Source organism: Vespula vulgaris, chromosome 17, assembly GCF_905475345.1.
Source record: "Vespula vulgaris chromosome 17, iyVesVulg1.1, whole genome shotgun sequence".
NCBI lineage: Eukaryota > Metazoa > Arthropoda > Insecta > Hymenoptera > Vespidae > Vespula > Vespula vulgaris.
Window position 1 is genome coordinate 988,136 of NC_066602.1, and position 23,804 is coordinate 1,011,939.

Below are 23,804 nucleotides of genomic sequence, written 5' to 3' on the forward strand. Positions count from 1 at the left end.
TGATCCTATGAGGGAGTGTGGTTATTTCTCTTCTCGTATCATGGAAAGGAGAAAGGTATTTTTTCATTTGTTTTCATCTCGTCAACCCAAGCGGACAATTTAATCATACGATGACTTGTATAATTTAGTTCTCTACTTAGATGCATCATTTAAATATCCTATTAGGTCTTTTACAGAGCTGTATACCGTGTGAATGATTCAGTTCTTAGGTAGATTCGTAGGATTATATCGTCTACATTTTCCTAAAGATTTACTCCTGATTGGAGAATTTAAAAAGTTATCAAATTATACTTTTAGTTATACAATAATTCGTGCACTGCGTTTTTCTGTTAATTAACTCGAAGCAAAATGTTATATTCTTCCAATCGGTTACTTTTCATTGCGTATAACTGAGGATAACAATAATTTTATTCTATTTCTAGTAACATGATATTCGTATTATTCGAATATATTGCTGGAATGTTTTAATTTCTCAATAAGCGCATATGAAATTTAACATGGACATAATAATTCCCTCATTATAATAGAGGTTAATTATACTTATTAATATCATTATTATTATACTTACTATTATTGTATCTATTATTACATCAAAATATAAGTTATAAATGTTGCAGAAAGACAGCCTTTTCTTGAAATTTACTTTCCTTCCAAATACAGTTTTTAATCCTACTTTCTACGTAATGCCAACACATTTCGTCACGAAAAATATGTATGTATGAATAATTACATACCAAAAAAAATTCCCTCCTTCAAAAGAAGTTATGTAAAATTAAATTTTTACGAAGTAAAGTGACTGAAAGGAATGGGGAGAATCAAAAGAAGAGAAAAGAATTAAAATGGAAATGAATGCATCTACCTAAAAAAATATGTCCACTTTACTGTAGTAAGGATCCGAAATTATCGGGAACGTTTGGAAGGAATTACTAGGGATGATACCCTCGTTAATATACGAAAAATAATTAGTGGAAACAATGCTCGCTCCACCATTTAGAGAGCTTACTACCTATATGCGGTGGTTGAATAGCCGTTTATTCTGAATTGAGCCCATATTCTCGTTCAAACAAGTTTTTAGGAGTTTCTGAAGAGGGATGATGCAGAATAATATAATTGCTCCCAGTCAGTCACGATAATGAAAATCATTTATATCATTTTAGAAAATATGCACTCGGATAGATTAACCATATTTGAGTTTTATATCGTTTAATATTGACGCAAGAATTTATTTTCATAGGATTTTTTTTCTTTTATCATGTTTTAGATAATCGCATAATTCTGTATAGATATAGATGAGCTATATTCGAGACGCTACAGTATAGATCGTATTATACAATTTCGTATATAATAATATGTTATAACTACGTTTTATAATATACGATAGAAAGTTGTATAGTCTTTGATTATTATTTTCCACTATATTTTATACTGCGCACTTCCTCTTGGGTATATTATTGTATTATATTGAACAGAAAAGAAAATATAATTAGAGTTACCTGTTTTAGGACATGTTTGTTCATACATTTACGCGATTTAATCGTATGATCGTATGTAGAGCGAACCTTTGTGCAGCTATTGCCTCTTCCATGATATTGTACCGTGTTTGCTCTTCCTATGATACTGCCTATTGACGAGTCCAACATGTTGGTTGATTTTTTTAGCTGATACAAGTTGAAATGCTGGCTTGTCAGTCAGTTGTAATAAAGATACATGATCTCTTAGAATAGAGATACATGATTCAATGAGAACGAGAATACAAAGCGACAAACGGAGAAACAATTTGTCTTCGAGGGATACATATCGCCAATCGAACCGGTATCGTTTGTTTTCGTGATTAATCCTATTAGTTTTCGTTTTTTAATAATCATCCTTTCCGCTTGCTTGAAGCGAAAGTCCGTTTCAGAGGGTTTCCAGTAGATTTGGACATGTTTTTCTGATAGAAATAAAATTCTGAATGTTGACTCAAATATTTAAATATATAGTGAGGACTCTTAGAAAGTATACTAAAAGATTAATTGAACGTTTTAAATATCTTCGGAAGATTCTGTAGTAGGTTTAACCAGAATAAAATATCAAAGAGGTCGAAATATTAAAAGGATTACTATTTTGTCATGCTAACGTGAAAATCCTTTAATTCTAATAACTGTTATGCATCAGGAAGTAGCAATTTAAAGGTACTCGAGTCTTCTCTTTGATATATTAACATTATTTATCAAGAAATGAGACCTATGTTGAAACATGATTTATACGAATTACTTATTTATTATTCGTTTCCTGGAAAATTAATAAGGTCAATCGAACAGGATTGGTTTGACGAGAGGAAAATAAATGAAAAAACACATTCCTTTTTATCAAAATAAGGGAGGAGATATACGGACGCACGCCCACAGTACCGCGTGCGTATTCCCGCCCACATGACCTAGTGCGCATGAGTGAACAAACGAGCACTGTGCATGGAGTGCATGGAGAGGGGTTATAACAAATCGTTTAAGCCGAAAGTACTTGACGATACGTATGGAAGAACGCAACGTGTACATGCATTTTCATTAAATCCCAATCGAAATGTATTTCAACGACGTAATAAATTAACTCGTCCAAATACTTGTATTTCTGAAAAACCTCCGTTACTGATTATTTCTAATAACTTGACCTGAATATTCTGACAAACAATTTGGAACATTGAACAATATACTTCTTCCCCCTTTAAATTATGTTGAATAATTATTTAAGCTGTTGGTATAACGATGACACGATAGATGGACGTACCGTGAATGATAAACGCATGATTTAACAGTATTCCCGGGATAACAACATCATTTCAATAGAAAATTCAAGTGAGACACGGTATTCCCAATAAGTAGCGGTTCAATCACCGCCCAAATCACTTACTAACTCTGTGGTTCTCTCGAATAGGAAATATGTGAAAGAGAAGATGATGATATTAGGAAACAAAGAAATACGACAAGAGATTTTCTTCGCATACTTGTTTTTATTATCGTGCAATAACGGAAATGAATTCTAGGGTAACTTAAGCAACATATATATGTTTACAAGATAAGAAGGTGCTATTTGAAGAGAGTGCTTTTAAGGAAAATGGAAGTAGATATAACTTCCTACGAAAAAATTTTTTAACAACAGAATATTTTACAATACGAATTACATAGTACGAAAATTGTAATATCAGTAATACCAAATAATATCAGAATACTATTTTTAAGTTCAACTTGAACTTACGAAAGAAGAAACATTACATATTTCGTATATGATATTACGATTAAATTGAAAGAAATTAATGTTGATAATTACAATATTTATTGTTTCTGATATTATTATTAAAATAATTTGAAATTATTAATACAAAAATTATTAATAATAACGAATTATATTATAAATAATTACAGTTTTACGTGAATATTGCAATTAAAAAAGAGAAACTTAATTGTCAATTTCATTAGAAGATGCCAAGTTTTATGAAATAATTTTATAAGTGCAAAAAGTCATTCAAGTGCAAAAAATAAAAATATGTCTACAGGAGATGGGAAAATAAAATAAAAATATAGTTACAGGAGAGGGGATATTTTTCATCCCCAAACTAGAAAATTAAAATCTAGGAAACTTGGTCTTCTAACGAAACGACGTGGGATTAACTTAACCAGGGGAAGTCATTCCTCCCGTGATTTTCGATCCAGTAATACGCAAGTATGTGTCATACGCGAAATAATCCCTAGCTCTCATACGTCCGAACGACGAGCTTTATAAGCAATAAAAACCGTTGAAACACCATTATCACTAGTCATTCTATTATTCCATCAATATACTTTAAATTCAGCAGTAGCCATATGTATAAGATTTCTTAAAAAATTTCATTTGTATATTATAGAAATTACCGAATAATTACTCCAATTTGGGTTTCACTCCATTTGGAATATTTGTGATAAATTCACTTAGAACTAAAAATACTTTCTTCGGCTGCATATAATCTACGAAAATATTAATAAATTATTATAAAATATATAGATATCATACAGATTTTATATTCCACATTACATTTTAGAATGAAAAATTGATCTTATCTCTAAAGTATCTTACCATTCAATAAACACAGCATTGATTGATTTTCCATTTAAACATAAACGTAAAAAGGAAAATGTTTCCATATATTAATCTCGTTGATGGTCTGGCTTGACTTCTACTATCCATATAGGACGTATAGTCGGATGTACGGAAGAGCAGAAAGTGTCAATGAAAATGTGTTTCACTTTGGATGTGCAATGTTATATTATCTGGTGGAGCGTTGTTGAACTTTTTGTATCTTCTTTGGAATTTAAAATTCCAGTATAAGTAAATTCGGCTCCTTTGCAATACATCCAGGCTCTTGGAACTGCTTTCGTCCTCGGTTGGTTTAGTGTATCTCTGAAACAATATAAAATTCGTAGATTAGTTAAGACTTACTGAAGCCATTCAATTGTTCATCTAATTGTATTATCCTCAAAAATAAATTTTGTTACAACCTTTTAAGCGATATAAAGTACCTTTTCCGAAAGGCAACAAATAATAATTTAGATATTATTGATCACGAAAGTCAGTTTCATTTCCATAACACAAAATTAAAATTTTATAATAAATAACGAACTAATCATTACTAACAAATTTACCTTATATTGATTGCTTAAACAAATGACTAGTAAGAATGAAGAAATTGCTTCAACTGCCTGAATTGCTTATATAACTGATCTCTGGGACGTATGAAGTATGCACGAACGAATATTTGTTGTAGCACACTCGCTCGCGTATTACTAGTTCGACAACCACCGAAGGAATGACCTGCAGCCGCATCGCCGTCCACCGAACGGCGGTACTTGTACGCCGCACGTCGCCGCCAGTTTCGTAATCGATCGAACACTATGGCGCTCTGCGCAGGTTTATTATACTTGATGTAGGTTAATCAATATAGCTAAAGAACCAAGATGGTCATACGTTACGAGGAAATTAATTTCTTTCGTTTCTTTTTTCCCCTCCTTCTCTTTACATTTTGATATTAGAAATCAATTATAGAATTCTGAAAATTGGCTAATATGTTTCTTCCTTTATTTGTCGTTAAAAATATTTATGAATAAGAATTAATCTGGAGCAAAGAATATTGTTTGACAATTTTTTTTGTTATATCACTTTCTGTTCTTTTTCTATTATTGAAGATGACAATCTCTTTTTTACACATCTGTGTCTTTTTATAACGCATTAGGAAAGAATATGGATTCATAGAAAATCATTTGTCACTTCTCTTTCCTAATATCAACTTCATCTCTTTAAGGTATTTTAATTGGACGCCATTTACGTAAGACAATCAAAATTTCCTATTACGCGATTGAACTACTCGGAAAGGCTTAATTGGATTTGGAAATGAATTTCTTGATGAATATTAATTTATCGACAGACAGATTTATTGAAGGGTCGTCCGACGTTTCACGCGGAACATGGATCAAAAAAACTTGAAATGCACCTGAGGGAGATATACCTTGCAAAATGATACAACACGTAGGGACGATCAATAGCTTTGCCGTTGTTCAGGATATTAGTTTTAGCCAGGGAACACTTTTAAATTATGCGTCGAATATTCACTGTACGTTTGCGTGACCAGGTCAACGTTATACCAGTTTTAATAATTATTTAGTATAATTCATGAAAGAAGAAACGTTAAAATCATGGTTCCAAATTGGTTATCACAATATTCACGACACGAAGTTAAATAATATTCATAATAATTAATATACATCTTTAGTAATATAGGGATTTGGACCAATTAATTTGCTGCATATCACGAACTCTCATGTTAATGAATGTTTCGAGGTATAATGATTTGCAGGTGCATGATACGTTCTCCCATACTTATCGTCAAATACCTTCATACTGAACTTATTATTATTATCTCTCTCCAAAGACCTATATTGAAATGTGATTTATACGAATTATTTATTTATTATCCGTTTTCAGGATAATTAATAATGTGAATTGAAATTCTAGAATTATTCTCTTATATAGTATCATATAAGAATGTATGTACTTAATTTTAATTTTTCTTCATTTACTTTAAATTTATTTTTTGATCCTCACCTGTTTAATAAATTAAAACAAAAATTTGTTTAAGAAAGAGAGATGAAACATTTATCTATAGCCGAGTTTACACATATCAATACAAGGGAAATATATGAAAATATGAAATCGATATCGGATGGTACACTTTCCAGATACATATTCCTCTGCTGTTTTTCTTAATATCTTCTTTTTTTTATATAAATTTTTGGTTTGATTACATTTTATCTTTTAATTTTCTTTATTATTATATTTTAAATCATATGCCTGATAATTCACAAATAGATATAGATACTTCATCAATATGTAGACGAATATATAAATAAATAAGGTAATAAATATTATTAGATATTAGTACATAGTGATATATATATATGGAGATGGTATATGAAAAAATAAAGAAGATTCCTTTCATTAACGTAACATATACAAGAAAAAATAAATAAGTTTATCGCTACAGTAATTTTAAACAAAATGTAATGAACTTACGAAGGAGTAGTAAAAATAGTTTTATTTCCGTCTGTTAATGAGTATGCCCTATAAGACTGGATGAATAGACACAAGTAGCCCTAAGTAATGCTTTGAGATTTATAGGTCGGAATAAAAAAATTCAAATATGATTTATTTTATCGACAGCATGTTGTTAAAAATGATATAGATGATATATCCCAATATTGTAGGTTTTAAACTTATATTTTATTCTTGATCTCTCAGGAACTTGCCTAGATTTATAATAAACAGCCTGTACTGCCATTGAAAAATGTAATCACTTCAAGTATCGAATCACCAAGGTTTTTCTTCTCCATCATTTATTTTGGTTCCAACTGTTTTTCATAAATTGATAAGATATGTCATCTCCGATAACTTTCTCACTATGTTACCAATAATTTTTGATCAATCTTACAGTAAAGGGGATATTTCTTTTTGCTTTTATCTTCCTTTGTTCCGTTTGAATGTTTTTTTTTCCATTTGATTGTTCTTCAGTCTCCATACACTTATCTTTTCGATCATTTCAGATTGTAAAAATCGAATTGTGTTAATTATTAATTGTGTAATTATTAATTAATTGTGTTAATGTTATCAAGAATCATTCATGACCTTAACGAGAAAGTAGAACTCAGAATACTGTATCAATCTCATGCAAAAGCTGTTTTTCTACGATATTTATAAATTATATTTTGCGCAATACGGATCGGTTGATCGAATAACAATGAATAGAAAGAAGTATCACAGATCTTTACTATTCTCGGGGAAGTACTATATAAATGATTACTATATGTAGTCTTATTAAGATATTTAACCATTCGAGTAAAATATTAGAAAAATACTAAGTAAATAAGAAATATTATGTTACTAGAAATATAATGATGTCGTTGCTGTACTCGGTTATAGGTAATGAGAAAGGAACGAATCGACAAAGATAATATTTTCCGTGGAACTATTTAGTTTGGAACATAATATACGAAGAATTTGATAACTCGAAGTATACTTGGATCATTCCTTGAAATTTTCCAATGGGAAATAAATTTTTCGGAAAAAGTATTCGTTCGTTTGAAAGAACTAAATTAATCGTTATACATCGATCTGCAAATTAATTAATACCGCTAAATGGGTAATTGAATTACACTGTTAATACAATGCTATTATCGAATTGTTTGCTTCGTTTGATGAGAGGAAAAGAAATGAAAAAATACTTTCCTTCTTCTCCAAATAATGGAGGAGATACACGAACGCACGCCAACAGTACCGCGCACGTATTCCCGCCCACATGGCCTAGTGCGCATGAGTGAACACAAGAGCACTGGTGCATGGAGAGGGGTAATAACAAATCGTTTAAGCCGAAGGTACTTGACGATACGTATGGAAGAAGGTAATGTCTACATGCATTTTCATTAAATAACAATCGAAAGGTATTTCTGCCACGTAATAAATTAAGTCGCCCAAATACTTATATTTCTGATCGACGTCCAATACACATTATGTTTAATAAATGACGTGAATATTCTGACAAACAATACGGAATATTGAACCAAACATTTCTTCTCTTTTTAATTATGTTGAATACGAATATAAACTGACGGTATAACGATGACACGGTGACATAAACGTACACTGCATATTTAACGCATAATTTCTATTTACATATATATGATCTATATTCGAGACTCTACATTACAGATCTTATTACATAATTTCGTGTTTAATACTAGAATACACCGTTTTATAAGATATGATAGAAAATTGTATAAATTTTGATTATTATTTCACACTATATTTCAAACTGTGCAATTCTTCTTTGATATGTTATTATATAATATAGAACAGGAAAGAAAATACAATTCGAGTTACCGGATTTATGGTATGTTTATTTATACATTTTTACGATTTAATCGTATGATCGTATATAGAGCCGACCGTAGTGCAGCTCTTGCCTCTTCCATGATGTTACACCGTGTATGCTCTCCCTATTGACTCTAATACTACCCATTGACGATTCTAACATGTGGGTTGATTTTCTTGGCTGATACTAGTTGAATTGCTGGCTTTAATGTCAGTTAATCAATTAGAATAGAGATACATGACTCAAGGAGAACGGGAGTACAAAGAGACAAATGGAGAATCTTCGAGAGATAGGTATCGACAATCGAACCGGTATCGTATATTTTCGTGAATAATCGTATTAGTTTTCTTTTTGTAATTATCATACTTTCCGCTTGCTTGAAGGGAAAGTCTGTTTCAGAGAGTTTGAAAGAGATTTGACGTATTTTTCTGATAGAAATAAAATCATGAATATACACTCAAATATTGTGATAAATAGTTAGGAATCTTAAAAAGTATATTAAAAGATTAATTGAACGTTTTTAATATCTACGGATGATTTTGAAGTATGTTTAACAAAAATAAAATATCAAAGAGATGGAAAATTTTTAAGGATCACTTTTTTTCAATACCACCGTGTAAATCGTTTAATTCTATTAACTATGAAATATGCGGACAGAGCAATTTAAAGTTGCTCGAATATTCACTTTGATATATTAACATTATCATTTTTGACATTATTTTCCAAGAAATTCGACCTATATCGAAATGTGACTCACCTTTATCGTCACCTTCGCATTCTTCATCCCCTGTATCACCATTTTCTTCAAAATTGATTCGCAGAACTTCCTTTTTGGTATCCTTGAGAATTGCTGTGAGATTTTCTTTATCGTTCCCAAACACCCGAACGGCATCGAAATAAACATTATTACGGTACATATAATTTTCTAGCCAATTGCTATCCAAATTAACATTAGTTCGATATACAAAGACACGGTCAACGTTATTGTAGATCCTTATTTTCCCTTCTCGACTGCGTTGCATCCTTCTGAAGATGGAACAAGATGAAATGAAAGAAGATTCCGGAATGAAATCTTCTTTTCTACGAAGGAATATTTCCCCATTAGAGAAAACATTCCACTTTGACCCACGATCTGTGTGTACCGTCGGACGTCTCTTCGACCAACCTTCTGAACGCAATCGATTATATCCTCTTAACGAAGCAGCTTACCTTTGGATCCTTTGAAGGGAGATATTTCCTTGCCCCCTACCACCGTTCGAGCTTTGTAAAACAATACTACATCGGAATCGAGAAGGTTCGTCGTCATGACCTTTAAAAATGTTGTCTTCCTATTTCTCTTTCTGGTTATTATCGATCACCTAACGAGCACGGTATAAAAGATGGTATTACGAGTAAGTTAGAGAGAAGAACGATGTTTCAAAAGGAAATGTCTTGCTATTGATTCCTGCATGATCATTTATGGTATTCTCTAGAAGCACTAGAAAAATTTTGAAAGACGTTGAGAATTTTAGATAATACAATTTCTCCGACCTATCTTTAATTCAATGTGTGCTCTACATGCATAAGATATATGGATATGTATTTTTTTCCCCATTTTTTTGAAATTGGGCCTACAATGTGATGTATCCCGTCACTGTCGGTGAACTGTATCGAAAGACTGAAAATTTCAAAGGACGACTAGATACTTCTCATCCTGATCACTTCGCCGATTATACAAATTTTTATTATAGAAAAAAGAAATCGAAAAAAATATTGTTTGCATAAATAACATCTTTGGCCGACGTTTGACAGATAGAAATAAAAAAATTTGGGAAATAACGCTCACAAGATATTTTTGTTATGAGAAAATTGCAACGATAAAATTAATTCCTTTTCATTTAATATTAACGCTTGATACGCCGCCATGAATTAATCGAAGCAGAAGCGTTTATCACAATATGCAGTCCTGTAATGTGGAACATTAGATATGGGAGTCAATAGGAAATGGGAACAATCAGTCGAATTGAAAGAGATTGGTCTACAAATCTGTTTCCCCGCCATCACACCATCCAAACCGTGACGGATCGTTTGATCGGGGAATAAGGAGTTTTGATTGACTGGCCTAAACCGCATTCCAAGAGTAACGCCAAAAGGAACATAAATATAACCAATGTTTTTTTGTAAATCTATATTCTTTTTCACTATGTAATAAAGAAAGAGAGAAGCTTGTAAACTTAAATAATACGAAGAAAACAGAAGGTAATATTACGAAACAAATTTTCAAACAATATTTCTTGCTGGATATTAATATGTATTTTTAAATATTTTAAACGATAAAACTGGTAAAATATTAATAGTCGATTATCAAAATTCTCTAGTTAATTTCTAATTGTAAATTGTAAAGAACAGAAGGTATGAAAAAAAGAAAAGACCAGAAACAAAAAAAGGAACATAATTTGTCCAGTTAATGGAAGTATCATCGAGAAATTTTGCTTACTTACTTCCGACCCACGACATTTCGGCTCTTTCTATCACATAATACGTGGTATTGATTAACTGCATAGAATGTAAAGCTCCTTCCACCGAGCCACGCCTGGGAAATTAGCCGCGCTAGGTCATCCAAGATGGCGATTTGCGGAAGAAGCTTTCCTTTAGAAGTCATCTTCTCAATAATTTTTGAAGGAGTAATACGCAAGTAAATGATAAAATTATCGCGTATATATTTCTTACGTCTCAAAAGAAACTTACAAGCAGTTCAAACAGTACTAACAATTTCTTCATTCTCACTAGTCTTTTGTTCGTTATCGATATAAAGTAAATTTACTAGTAGTCATTAGAATATAATTTATTATAAAATTTCATTTCTATTGTGGTAATCAAACTTATTTTCGTAATCAATGTCATCCTAAGTATTATTTTGTTGCTTTTCGGAGAGGATACTTTATCTGTATTAAATGGGCGTAACCCGATTTGCCTTTGATGACTGCATAATTTAAATGAACAATTGAACGTCTATCGTAAGACTTAACTAATTTACGAAATTTGTTAATTTTTTTTTAATTTACGAAATGTCATAGATATACAAGACTAAACGAAGGCAAAAGCAATTCCAATTGCTAGGAAGTATTGCAGAGGATCAGAATTGAATGATATCTGCATTCTTATTACGTCCAAAGAAGATATTTGGATTTGAACTAAGCTTAATGTGATCATTAAACATTTGACATCCGAAATGAAACGCTTTTCCATTGGTACTTCCTGTTTTTCCTCAAATCCGAAGATTCGTTCTACTTGGATAGTAGAAATGTCCGAAAGTCAACGAACTTAGGAAATGGAAACGTTTACCTCTTCACTCTTATATTTCAATGGTAAATCAAACAGTGCTGTCTTTATCGAATGTTGAGATATTTTAGAGATAATATATAATTTTTTTATTTTAAAGTATAATATGGAATATAAAATCTGTATCATAAGTATATTGTAGAATAAGTTATTGAATTTTTACAGAGATTTTATCATGGCTACTAGAATATTTCTATTGATGAACATTATTCGAGCATATTGAAGCAGAAGAGTGTTTCAAGAGTTAGTTGAAAATTCTAACAAAGGAAGGAACATCGTTAGCTATTGTTCATGTATGCATTATGTGATTGTGAATACCTAGGAAGAGGAAAAAGAAGAAAATACATACTTGCTTGACGACGAAGTTTCGAAAGATCAATATGGCAATGTTTTATAAAGCTTGGAACAAGGGTACGAGGAAATGGGAGGGATTTATCTTTTTCAAAGCATCTAACTGTGAGCGGCTTTAGCTGGAGGGTATAAGCGATTGTGTTCAACAAGCTTTGTCGAAGAGCCGTCCGACGTTCCATGCGAGGTAAGGGTCAAAGGGGAATTAAAATGAAACTGAGGGAGGTTTATAATACAAAATAATTGAACAGACAGGGACGATAAAAAGATTCATCTTTTTTCAAAGTAATACCATTAGCAGGGGAATACTTTTAAATTAAACGTGAAATAGAAAGTCCTCGTCACGTCATTGTTATTTTATCGATTTAAATTAAGTAACCATTCGAAATAATTAAATGGGAGAAGTATTGAATTCTATATTTCAAACTGTTTGCCGTAACATTCGCAACATATACATAAAAAATATTCGTAATATTTAATTAGCGTTTTTCTTAAATATTCAAATTTGGACGATATAATTTGGTGCGTAGCGCTAATTACCCATTTAGTATGTTATGAAAGGAATTTCGTTACAGTGGATGTCCGTAATACGTTCTCCCATATTTATCGTCAAGTACCTTCGTTTAAACCTTTCTCCATTATCTCTCTCCATGTACGTGTGCTCTGGTGCGCGTCTATCCGCGTAAGGTCGAGTGGCTGGCATTGAGTGTGCGTGTGTACGTAGAACTCCTGTCTTATTTTGACAATAAGGACAGTATTTTTTCATTTATTTTCCTGTCATCACACCAAGCGAACAATAGGAGATTGGCTGTATTATTCAGTTGCCTATTTAGCTTCATTGTTTGATAGCACGCTTGTTTATTTTGCAGAGCAAAAGCCTATATTCTTAGGAACCAATTGATTTGGAACATGATATACGAAATATTAGATAATTAGAAGTATAATGGGATTATTGTTTTGCATTCTCCAATAGGGAGTAACTTTCTAGAACAATTTACCCGTTCATTTGGAAGAATCATACCAGCCGTGGTATATCGATCCGCAAAAGACAAATGAAATCATACAGCTAAATAGATAGTTGAATTATACCGCTAATCGTATTATCGCATTGTCTGCTTGGTTTGATGAGGGGAGAACTAATGAAAAAATACTATCCTTGTTTTCAAAATAAGAGACGAGATGTACGCAACACGCACACTCATTTCCGTCCACTTGACTGGAGCACGTAAACGTGCATGTGCACGGAGAGAGGTAGTATTAAATCGTTCAATTTGATGGTGCTGGACGAAAGGTAGGAGAGAAGGTAATCCTCAACGAGCAAATCGTTAAATGCCGATCGATACCCGTTAACAAGGAAATATGTAGACAAGGAGGATCATATAGTTTTGCAAAAAAAATCACTATTTTGCCCATTATAATTTTCTATGATGTCTGCGATAAATGTTGAATCAATTCTTTTCCAACATTATCATCCCTAGCATTAGGTGTGAGGTCTTTCCGTTTTATTATTACATGGCATCAGTATTATTGCTGTCCTTTTATATTTTTTATATTTTTTTCCCTATTAATATTTTTTTTTTTTCTAACATGTCTGTATTAATATTTGTCTTGAATCCAAAATTCTCCTGCGATATTACTTATGACACGAAACTAACTCGTGTTTGGAAATTTTGCCATTCTCTTAATGAAAAAGAAATGAGTAATTAAAAGCGTTGGTAGTCTCAAATTGTATATTACGATATCACGAAACGATATGTACCAAAAGAGTATTACGTCTCTGATTTTCTGGCTTATTTGTCTAGGGAGCAATCTATTTCACTAGAAGTTTCGATACGAAACGAGTACAGCTTCGCAAATCTCTCCTGTGTTTCATGATTGCTTGTTCACTCCATCAAATATCACTGCATCGTACGAGGCGTACTCGCGTACCATTGCAGACAAGTCCTTATCACTCTCTTTAAGTGGTTTAGAAAAGCTCTCAGACCGTTGTGAACGAAGTTCTTCTTCGTAAAATCGACTGATATACTTTTTATATAACTTGTTTATTTGACCATTTCTTTATTAACTAACTCAGTGGTTCTCTCGGTGGGGAAACACGGGAAAGAGGTGAAGGTAATATTAGGAAACCATAAATGTAACGAGACATAGAGTATAATATTTACATAAAGATACAAATATAATTACGTAACTATAGGAGAGGGGAAATATTTATCCCCATGCGTTCTAGTTAGAGAATTAGAATCTAGGAAGCTTGGTCTTCTATCGTTATGACGTGACCAATTTAACTAGGATAAGTCATTCCTTCCGTGATTTTCGACCCAGTAATACGCAAGTGTGTCTCATACCCGAAATAATCCCTAGTTGTCATACGTACCAAAGAACAGCTTTACAAATAATACAAACGGCTTAAAAACGATTAGATTTAGTAGAAAATTTCATTTCTATATCATAGAAATGAAATTGATTCTCTTGATTCATAGCATTTTAATTATTATTTTGTTGGGTTTAGGAATAGTTGCTGTAGTCATATATTTGTATTTATAAGAAAATGTTCGTTCTTTATTTCGATATATTACGGTAAACTTAAATTCGAAAAAAATTTACTCCAATATACATTTTCTTCGAAGAAATTATTTACGGTAAGAAAATTAGCTACTTTCATTTCCGTTTAAAGTTCTTCGACATGTATCTACTTAGCGAGATTGTAATCCAATCTCTTTTCCAATAAATAAACATTTAATCTATTAAATATAACTAGTAAGTATAAGGTAGACTTACGAAAGAAGTAAGAGTGCGAATTTCCTATATGAATATCCGATTAATTAGTCTTGATAATTACAATAATTATTATTATAATAGTTAATTATATCATAAATAATTACAGTTTTATACGATTATTTCAATTAAAAAATAGACGAATTATTGTAAGATTCTCATTAGGAAATTCCAAGATATATTACACAGATAATTTCGCGTGAACATAGAATATATATACATATAATTACATAACTATAGGAGAGGGGAAATTATTTATCCCCATGCGTTCTAGTTAGGGAATTAGATTTTACGAAGCTTGGTCTTCTATCCAGCTAACATGTGGCTAATTAAACTAGGGTAAGTCATTCCTTCCGTGATTTTCGACCCAGTAATACGCAAGTGTGTCTCATACGATAAATAATCCCTAGCTATCATACGTGCCAAACAACAGCTTTACAAATAATAGAAACGATTGAAACATCTTTATCACTAATCATTCTATTATTCCATTAATATTCTTTAAATTTAGCACTATATTTGTATAAGATTTATTAGAAAATACCATTTCCATATTATAGAAGTTACCGGATAATTACTCCAATTTGGGATTCATACCATTTAGAATATTTGAGATAAATTCACTTATAAATAATAATACTTTCTTCGGCTGCATATGATCTACGAAAATATTCAATAAATTATTATAAAATATATAGATATGATATAGATTTTATATTCCACATTACATTTTAGAATAAAAAATTTATCTTACCTCTAAAATATCTTACAATTAAATAAACACAGCATTGATTGATTTTCCATTTAAACATAAATGTAAAAAGGAAAATGTTTCCATATATTAATCTCGTTGATGTTCTGGCATTTGTACTATCCATGTAGGATGTATCGTCAGATGTACGGAGAAACAGAAAGTGTCAACGGAAATGTGTTTCACTTTGGATGTGCAATGTTTTATTATCTGGTGGAGCGTTGTTTTTCTTTGGAATTACAATTCAAATATAAGTCAATTCGGCTCCTTTGCAATACATCCACGCTATTGGAACTGCTGTCGTCTTCGGTTAGTTTAGTATATCTCTGAAACAATATAAAATTCGTAGATTATTTAAGACTTACGGTAGCCATTCAATTGTTCATCTAATTGCATAGCTCTCAAAAATAAATTTCGCTACATCCTTTTAAGCGATATAAAGTACCTTTTCCGAAATGCAGCAAACAATAGTTTAGATAGTATTGATCACGAAAATCACTTTCATTTCCATAAGGTATACTTGAAATTTTATAATAAATCACAAACTCATGACTACTAACAAATCTACTTTATATTGATAGTATAAGCAAATGACTAGTAAGAATGAAGAAATTGTTTCCACCGCCTGAATTACTTGTATAACGGATCTCTGAAACGTATGAAGTATGCACGAACGAATATTTGTTGTGCCACATTCGCTCGCGTATTACTGGTTCGACAACCACGGAACGAATAACCTGCAGCTTCATCGCCGTCCGCCGAACGGCGGTATTTATACCCCGCACATCGCTTTGGGTTGTTAATCAAACAACCACGAGGGCACCCTCTGCACAGGGTTGTTACACTTGGCGTAGATTAATCAATATTTCGAAAGAAACAAGATGGTCATAAGCTACGAGGAAATGAATTTCTCTAATGATCTCTATTAATTGGATGTATCATTATCCTTTTTCTCCTATGCTTTTCTGTCGTTTCTTTTTTCCCCACTTTCTCTGTACAATTTGAAATTAGAAATTAATTAAAGAATTCTAAAAATTGCCAAATATGTTTCTTCCTGTTTTGGTCGTTAAGAATATGTATCAATAAGAATTTATTTGGTGCAAAGAACAATGTTTGACGGTTTTTCTTGTAATATTATTTTCTGTTCTTTTTCTATTACTTAAGATAACAATCTCTTTTTTACACATCTGTCTTTTTTTATAACGCATTAGTAAAGAATATGGATTCATATAAAATCATTTGTTACTTTTTTTCTCCTAATATCATCTTTATCTCTTTTACGTATTTTATTTGGACACCATTTACGTAAGTCAATCAAAATTTCCTATTACGCGATTCAACGACTCGGAAAGGCTTATTTGAATATGGATTGGGGAGAAATGAATTTCTCGATGAATGTACATTTATCGACGGATAGATTTATTGAAGGGTCGTCCGACGTTGCACGCGGAACATTGATCAAAGAGATTTGAAATGAACATGAGGGAGGAATATTTTGCAAAATATTTCAACGCGTTGGGACGATCAAAAGCTACACCGTATTTCGGTGTTAGCCAGGGAACACTTTTAAATTATGCGTCGAATATTCAGTGTACGTTTACGTCATCCTGTCAACATTATACCGGTTTAAATAATTCAAACTATTTATTAAACTAATTATTAAACTGATTATCATAGTCGGTTTAAATAATTATTTAATGTAATTTAAAAGAAAAGAAACGTTTAATTCAATACTCCAAATAGTTTAGCATAATATATACAATACGTGCTTAAATAAAATTCATAATATTTAATATATACCTGCAGTAATATGGGGATATGGAGCACTTAATTTGCTGCATAGCTCGAATTCTCATGTTAACGATTGATTCGAGGTAAGTGATTTGCAGGTAAAACGTTCTCCCAAACTTATCGTTAAATACCTTCATACTGTACAATTATTATGGTCTCTCTCTATCCGTGTGCATACTTTTGCGCGTGCGGGATCGTATTAAAGCAGATGGGATGATTGTGCGATGCTATGGGCGTGTGTGCCTATGATTCCTCTCGTATCTTGAAAATGAGAAAGATATTTTTTCATTTGTTTTCCTCTCATAAAACCAAGCAGACATTTGGATAATACGATTACCTGTATAATTTAGAAATCTACTTAGATGGATGATTTAATTACCCTGTTAAGTCTTTTACTTTACTTTACCACTAATTTAGTTTTGATATAGAAACGTCTACATTTCCCTAAAAATTTACTCCCGATTGGAGAATTTAAAATATTATCCAATTTTACTTCTAGTTATGCAATATTTCTTATACAATGTTCCTTACTAATTAGTTCCAAGCGAAATATTATATTTCTTTAATCTTTTATTCCTTATTTCGTACAACTGAGTATAACAGAGATTATATTATATTTCTAGTAACATGATATTCGTATTTTCCGAATATATTAACCGAATGTTCCAAATTCTCAATAAGCGCATATATAATCTAACATTGATATAATAATTGCCCCAATATAATAGAGATTCATTATACTTATTAATGTTATTATTATTATATCAAAACATAAGTTATAAATGTTGTAGAGAGACAGCCTTTTCATGAAATTGGCCCTCCTTCGGTATACAGTTCTTTAAATTCGAAAAGGAGATATGTAACATTAGATTTAACAACGTATAATGATTAAAAGGAATAGGGGGAATCAAAAGAAGAAAAAAGAATCAAAAGGAGAAAAGAAGGATAATACGTAAAAGAGATCTCCCCTTTACGGTAGTAAGGATCCGAAATTATTAGGAACATTTCGAAGGGATTACTAGGGATGATACCCTCTTTAATACACGAAAAAAAGCGAGTGGAAACAGTACACGCTCCAACAATTAGAGAGCTTACTACCTATATGGAGTAGTTGAATAAGCTATTTATTCTGAATGGAGTCGAAATCTTCATTCAGGCAAGTTTCTAAGAGTTTCTTAAGAGGGGTGATCCAGAATAATAAATAAGCTCCCAATCACTCACCATAATGGAAATCATTTATATCATTTTAGACAACATGCTCTCGGATAGATAAATCATATTTGAATTTTATACCGTTTAATATTAACGCAAAAATTCATTTTCATTTATTATTATTTTTTTTTTATTACCATATTATATACAAACGCATAATTCTGTATACATATCTGTGACCTATATTCGCGATGCTACATTATAGACCATAGTATTGGAAAGTTGTATAGTTTTTTATTATTATTTTGCACTATATTTTACACTGTGCAATTTCTCTTCGGTATACTATTGTATAATATTGAACAAAGAAGAAAGTACAATTGGAGTTATCGGATATAGGATATTTTTGTTTAGACGTTTATACGATTATATCGTATAATCGTATATAGAGCCAATTTGTACAGCTGTTGGCTACTACATGATATTATTGCGTGTTTGCGATCCCTATGATACTACTTAGTGACGAGTCCGACAGACTGGTTGATTTTCTTGAGTGATACTAGCTGAATTGCTTGCTTATGTGTCAGTTAATCAATTAAAATAGAGATACATGATTCAATGAGAACGAGAATACAAAGAGGCAAATGAAGAGTCTTAGAGAGATACATATCAGCAATCGAATTGGTATCGTTTGTTTTCGTGATTAATATCATTAGTTTTCTTTTTTTAAATATCATACCTTTCGCTTGCTTGAAGCAACTGTTCATTTCTGTGTTTGAAGGAGATTCTGACATATTTTTCTGACAAAAATAAAATTCTGATTGTTGACTCAAATATTTAAATAAGTAATTAGAACGCTTAGAAAGTATACTAAAACATTCACTGAACATTTTTAATATTTCCGGAAAATTCTGAAATTGTATTTAAAAGGGAAGATAATTATATGTGCGCTCATTGAAAAATTAAATCATTTCGATGATAATTCGGAAAATTCAAATATTATGTTACGGAAGATATGATAAATCACTGCTATACACAGTTATACGTAAAAAGAAATAAACGACTGCAGAAATATAATATTTCCATAGGAACAAACTAGTTTAGAACATAATATAAGAAGTATTTGATAAGAAGAAGTACAATTGAACCATCCATTTAAGTTGTCCAACAGGAGGTAAATTTTTAGGAAAATGAATGTCGTTCCGATGAAAGAACTGAGACAGTCGTGGCACATCGATTTGCAGAAGACTTAATTAAATGTGCAAGTAATTAAATGATGGATTTAAAAAGATAATTGAGTTATACAGCCAGTCGTATCGTCGAATAGAACGATCTGGCGCATTCAAGCGCGCACAAGAGCACACACGGACGGACAGAAATAGTACCAAATCCTTTAATACGAAGGTACTTGACGATACGTATGGGAGATCGTTATACGCAGATGCATTTTCATTAAATTCCTATTAAAACGTACTAACAAAAGAATCCTGGCTATGTAGCAAATTAATTCGATTCTTTAAAATTACAAAATTACTCTTAAACGTAAATTAAATATTTTGATTATATTTTAAGTACACGATGTTACGCGATTCAGAAAATTAATTCAACATTTCTTCTACTTTCAATTAGTCGCCTGATTACTCAATTAACTCAAATACTATGACAAGGTGACGTAAACATGAAACACATCCGTAAATCCTTTAAGCGTTCCTACAGGTTCAATCATTTTGATATTTTAATCATTCAAACCTGCCTTAATTCAACTTCGATTATTCTGAGCTCAATCTTCAATCCATGATTAAAACTTCCATTCTCATAATCGTTTCTACACTCGATATCATTTTCTGTTTTTTCCTTATTATTTCTATTATTCCCGGTAGGTCACGTAAATCCATTTAATTTCGTTCATACGATACACCTTCTTAGAAATTTTAGAATTCAAATCGAAATTTTGCAAAATCAATGTTCGGCCAAGGACAAACATCGTTTTGATTAGAATTAAATTTATTATGGAATCATCGTTGTCGAGATAAAGTCTATCGTCGATTGAATCGTGAGCGAGCGTGGACTCCTAATATTTACACTTACCCTCTACTACTTCATCCCCTGTATCTCCTTCTTCTTCATCTTCATCCTCTTCTTCTTCTTCAATATTGATTCGCATAACATCTTTTTCGGAATCACTATTAATCGCCCTAAGGTTTTCCTTATCGTCCCTAATCTCGGCATTGAAATAAATATTATTACGATATATATAATTTTCTAACTAATTGCCGAAATTAATATTAGTTCGATATCCAAAAATACGGTCAACGTTATTATTGATTTTTATTTGCCCTTCCCGACTGCATTGAATCCTTCTGAAGTTGCAAAAAAATAGAATCCAAAGAGAATCGGCGAGGAAACTTACTTTTCTACGAAGGAACGTTCCCGCATTAGAGCAAAAATTCAACTTTGACCCATGATCCGTATGAACCGTTGGACGTTCCTTCGAAAAACCTTTCCCAACGCAATCGATTATATCCTCTTACTGAAGCCGCTTCCTTATCGATCCTTTGAAGGGATAATTCCCTAGCCCCGTACCACCATTCGATAGCAGCATAGTAAAACAGTACTACATCGATTTCGAGAAGATTCGTTATCAAAGCCAATATAAATTTTTTCTTCCTATTTTTTGTTTGTTTAATTTCAGACACCTGACGAATAAGGTATAGAACAAAATATTACGGATAAGTTAGAGACAAGGTCCATGTTTCAAAAGGAAATGCCTTACTATTGATTCCAGTACGATGATATATAGTATTCCTTAGAAGCACTAGAAGAGTTTTGGAAGAGGTCGATAATTTTAGATAATGCAATATCACTGACCGATTACGCATAATTCAATGTGTGTTCTCCATGCATGAGATATATAGATCTGTACTTTTTTTTCTCATTTTTTAAAATTCGACGTATAATGTAAAGTAACATGTCACTGTCAATGAATTTTAAGGAAAAATTGACAATTTCTAAGGACGATTAGATACTTCTCATGTTGATCACTTCGGCGATTATATAATTTTTATTATGCAAAGAGAAATTGGAAAAAAATATTATTTGAATAAATAAAATTTTTGGTCGACGTTTCACAAATGGAAATTCAAAATGTGGATATTAACGTTCACAAGATATTGTAATTATGAGAAAATTTCAACAATAAAATTAATTCCTTTTCGTTTAATATTAACCATTAATAGGGCGCGATGAATTAATTGTAGTGAAAGCGTTATTACAATATGCATCTATGCAATGTGGATTGTTTCATATGGTAGTTAACAGCACAGGGCAACAGTAAGTCGGCTTAAAAGGGATTGGTGGACAAATCCGTTCCTCCCCACTCACATCATATTCAGCTCTTTCGACCGCGGAATAGGAGGTGTCGATTGAACTGCGTAAAGCCTATTCAAATGAATTACGCGAAAAGGGAAATAAATATAGCGAATGATTTTCTCTGAATCCATATTTTTTGGCACTGTATAATAAAGAAAGAGAGAAGCTTGTTAACTTAAATAACGCAAAGAGAATTAGTAATATTAAGAAACAAATTTTCAAGCAATATTTCTTGCTCGATATTAACATTTATTTCTAAATATTTTAAACGATAAAAATGGGAAAAATAATAATAGTCGATTATAAATATTCTTCAGTCAATTTCAAAATTGTAAATTGTAAAGAACAGGAATGAAAAAGAAACCAGAAACAAAAAAAAGAAAATAATTTGTCCAGTTAATGCGAGTTCATAGTGAAATTTACTTCCCTCTGACCCACGACATTTCGGTTCTTTCTGTTGCGTAATACGCGGTATTGATTACATTGCATAAAATGTAATGCCTCCTACCATCGAGCCCTGCCTTGCAGATCAGTTCAGTCATCCGTCTGGTGGAGGAACTCCTCCGCGGGAGTCATCCTTTCAATAATTTTTGATCGAGTAATACGCAAGTAAGTGATAAATAATAGCGTCTATACGTCTATATAATACTTCATTCGTCCCAAAGGAATCTTACAAGCAATCCAGTCGGTACAATTTTTTCGTTTTCACTAGTCTTTTGTTCGTTATCAATATAAGGTAAACTTGTCAGGAGTCGTTAATATGTGATTTGTTATAACATTCCAATTCTATATTATGGAAATGAAACTAATTTTCTTCATCAACATCATCCTAATTATTATTTTGTTGCTTCTCGGAGAAGGTACTTTATATCGCTAGGAAGCGCGTGACCCGATTTACCTATGGTGACTCGACAATTTCAATGAACAATTGAACGTCTATCTTGTCTTCACTAATCTACAAATTTTAAATTATTTCAGAGATATACCAGGTTAAACGAAGGCGAAAGCAATTTCAATGGCTTAGAAATATTGCAAAGCTGCAGAATTGACTGCTATCTGAATTGTAATTACTTCCAAAGAAAATACGTGAATTTCAACTACGCTGCATGATAATTGAATATTCCACATCCGAAATGAAACACATTTACTTTGGCAGTCCTTGCTCTTCCGCATATCCGACAATAGGTCATTTATGGATAGCATGAATATCCGACCATCAAACAGATTAGGATATGAAAACGTTTTCCTTCTTAATCTTATATTTAAATGGTCGATCAATTAATGTTCTATTTATCGAATGGTAAGATATTTTGGAGATAAGATATAAATTTTTTATTCGAAAGTATAATATGAAATAAAAGATCTGTATCATAGGTACGTTTTATAATCAGTTACTAAATTTTCACACAGATTTTATGATGACGACGCGAGTATTTCTATTGATGAGAGGGACATTAGGTCTCTTAACTGTAGCTATCCTTCATATTGTATTATTGTATATAAATCAAGAACCTACATATTTATTAACTAATGTAACGAAAAATATTATATATATGGGAAGCAAGATGCTCCATGAAAGAGACGAGGTAAATAATAATATAGGAATAAAAGTTTTAATATTTTTTCAAAGAATTTTGCGTTACATGTCATTCGTAATTTAATGTGTCAGATCATAAAAGCAGAGGATGAAGCTGATGCTGCTCACGAATTTATTACAAATCTTCCAAATGATCTGGTAGGCAAGTTAGTGAGAGAATCACCTAATTATCTGGTTTATGGAAACAACATGTTTCTATTTCTAGAGCATTACTATAGCAACCATCGACATCAATATTAAATTTTAATACACGAGGTACGAAGATATCAGAT

General features: G+C 31.7%; 4 long non-coding RNA genes across 8 annotated transcripts in view; 1 reads left to right on the top strand and 3 right to left on the bottom strand.

Moving 5' to 3' along the window:
• Positions 1-23,804, top strand: part of LOC127070148 (uncharacterized) — an 82,342-nt gene that overhangs the window by 55,289 nt on the left and 3,249 nt on the right. Inside the window, exons 1-8 of one of the 3 annotated variants that reach the window (XR_007784238.1) lie at positions 9,501-9,722; positions 10,972-11,102; positions 11,485-11,775; positions 11,915-12,284; positions 22,464-22,544; positions 22,914-23,235; positions 23,346-23,521; positions 23,605-23,804. This is a non-coding gene — a long non-coding RNA (uncharacterized LOC127070148). Of the gene's footprint in view, positions 1-9,500; positions 9,723-10,971; positions 11,103-11,484; positions 11,776-11,914; positions 12,285-22,463; positions 22,545-22,913; positions 23,236-23,345; positions 23,522-23,604 lie in introns of those variants that run through there. The other 2 variants (XR_007784240.1, XR_007784239.1) reach the window with 2 other exon arrangements.
• Positions 1-23,804, bottom strand: part of LOC127070091 (uncharacterized) — an 82,380-nt gene that overhangs the window by 18,311 nt on the left and 40,265 nt on the right. The window lies entirely within an intron of this gene.
• Positions 2,967-4,820, bottom strand: LOC127070137 (uncharacterized). Its single transcript, XR_007784219.1, has 3 exons — positions 4,653-4,820; positions 4,087-4,410; positions 2,967-3,977 (listed from the first exon to the last, which is right to left on the bottom strand). It is a non-coding gene; the product is annotated as an uncharacterized LOC127070137 (long non-coding RNA).
• Positions 14,233-21,701, bottom strand: LOC127070169 (uncharacterized). Of its 2 annotated transcripts, XR_007784280.1 has the most exons (4): positions 20,977-21,694; positions 20,655-20,787; positions 15,627-15,949; positions 14,233-15,532 (listed from the first exon to the last, which is right to left on the bottom strand). It is a non-coding gene; the product is annotated as an uncharacterized LOC127070169 (long non-coding RNA). The 2 variants fall into 2 exon arrangements; XR_007784279.1 differs by having other exon boundaries at positions 14,233-15,949; positions 20,977-21,701.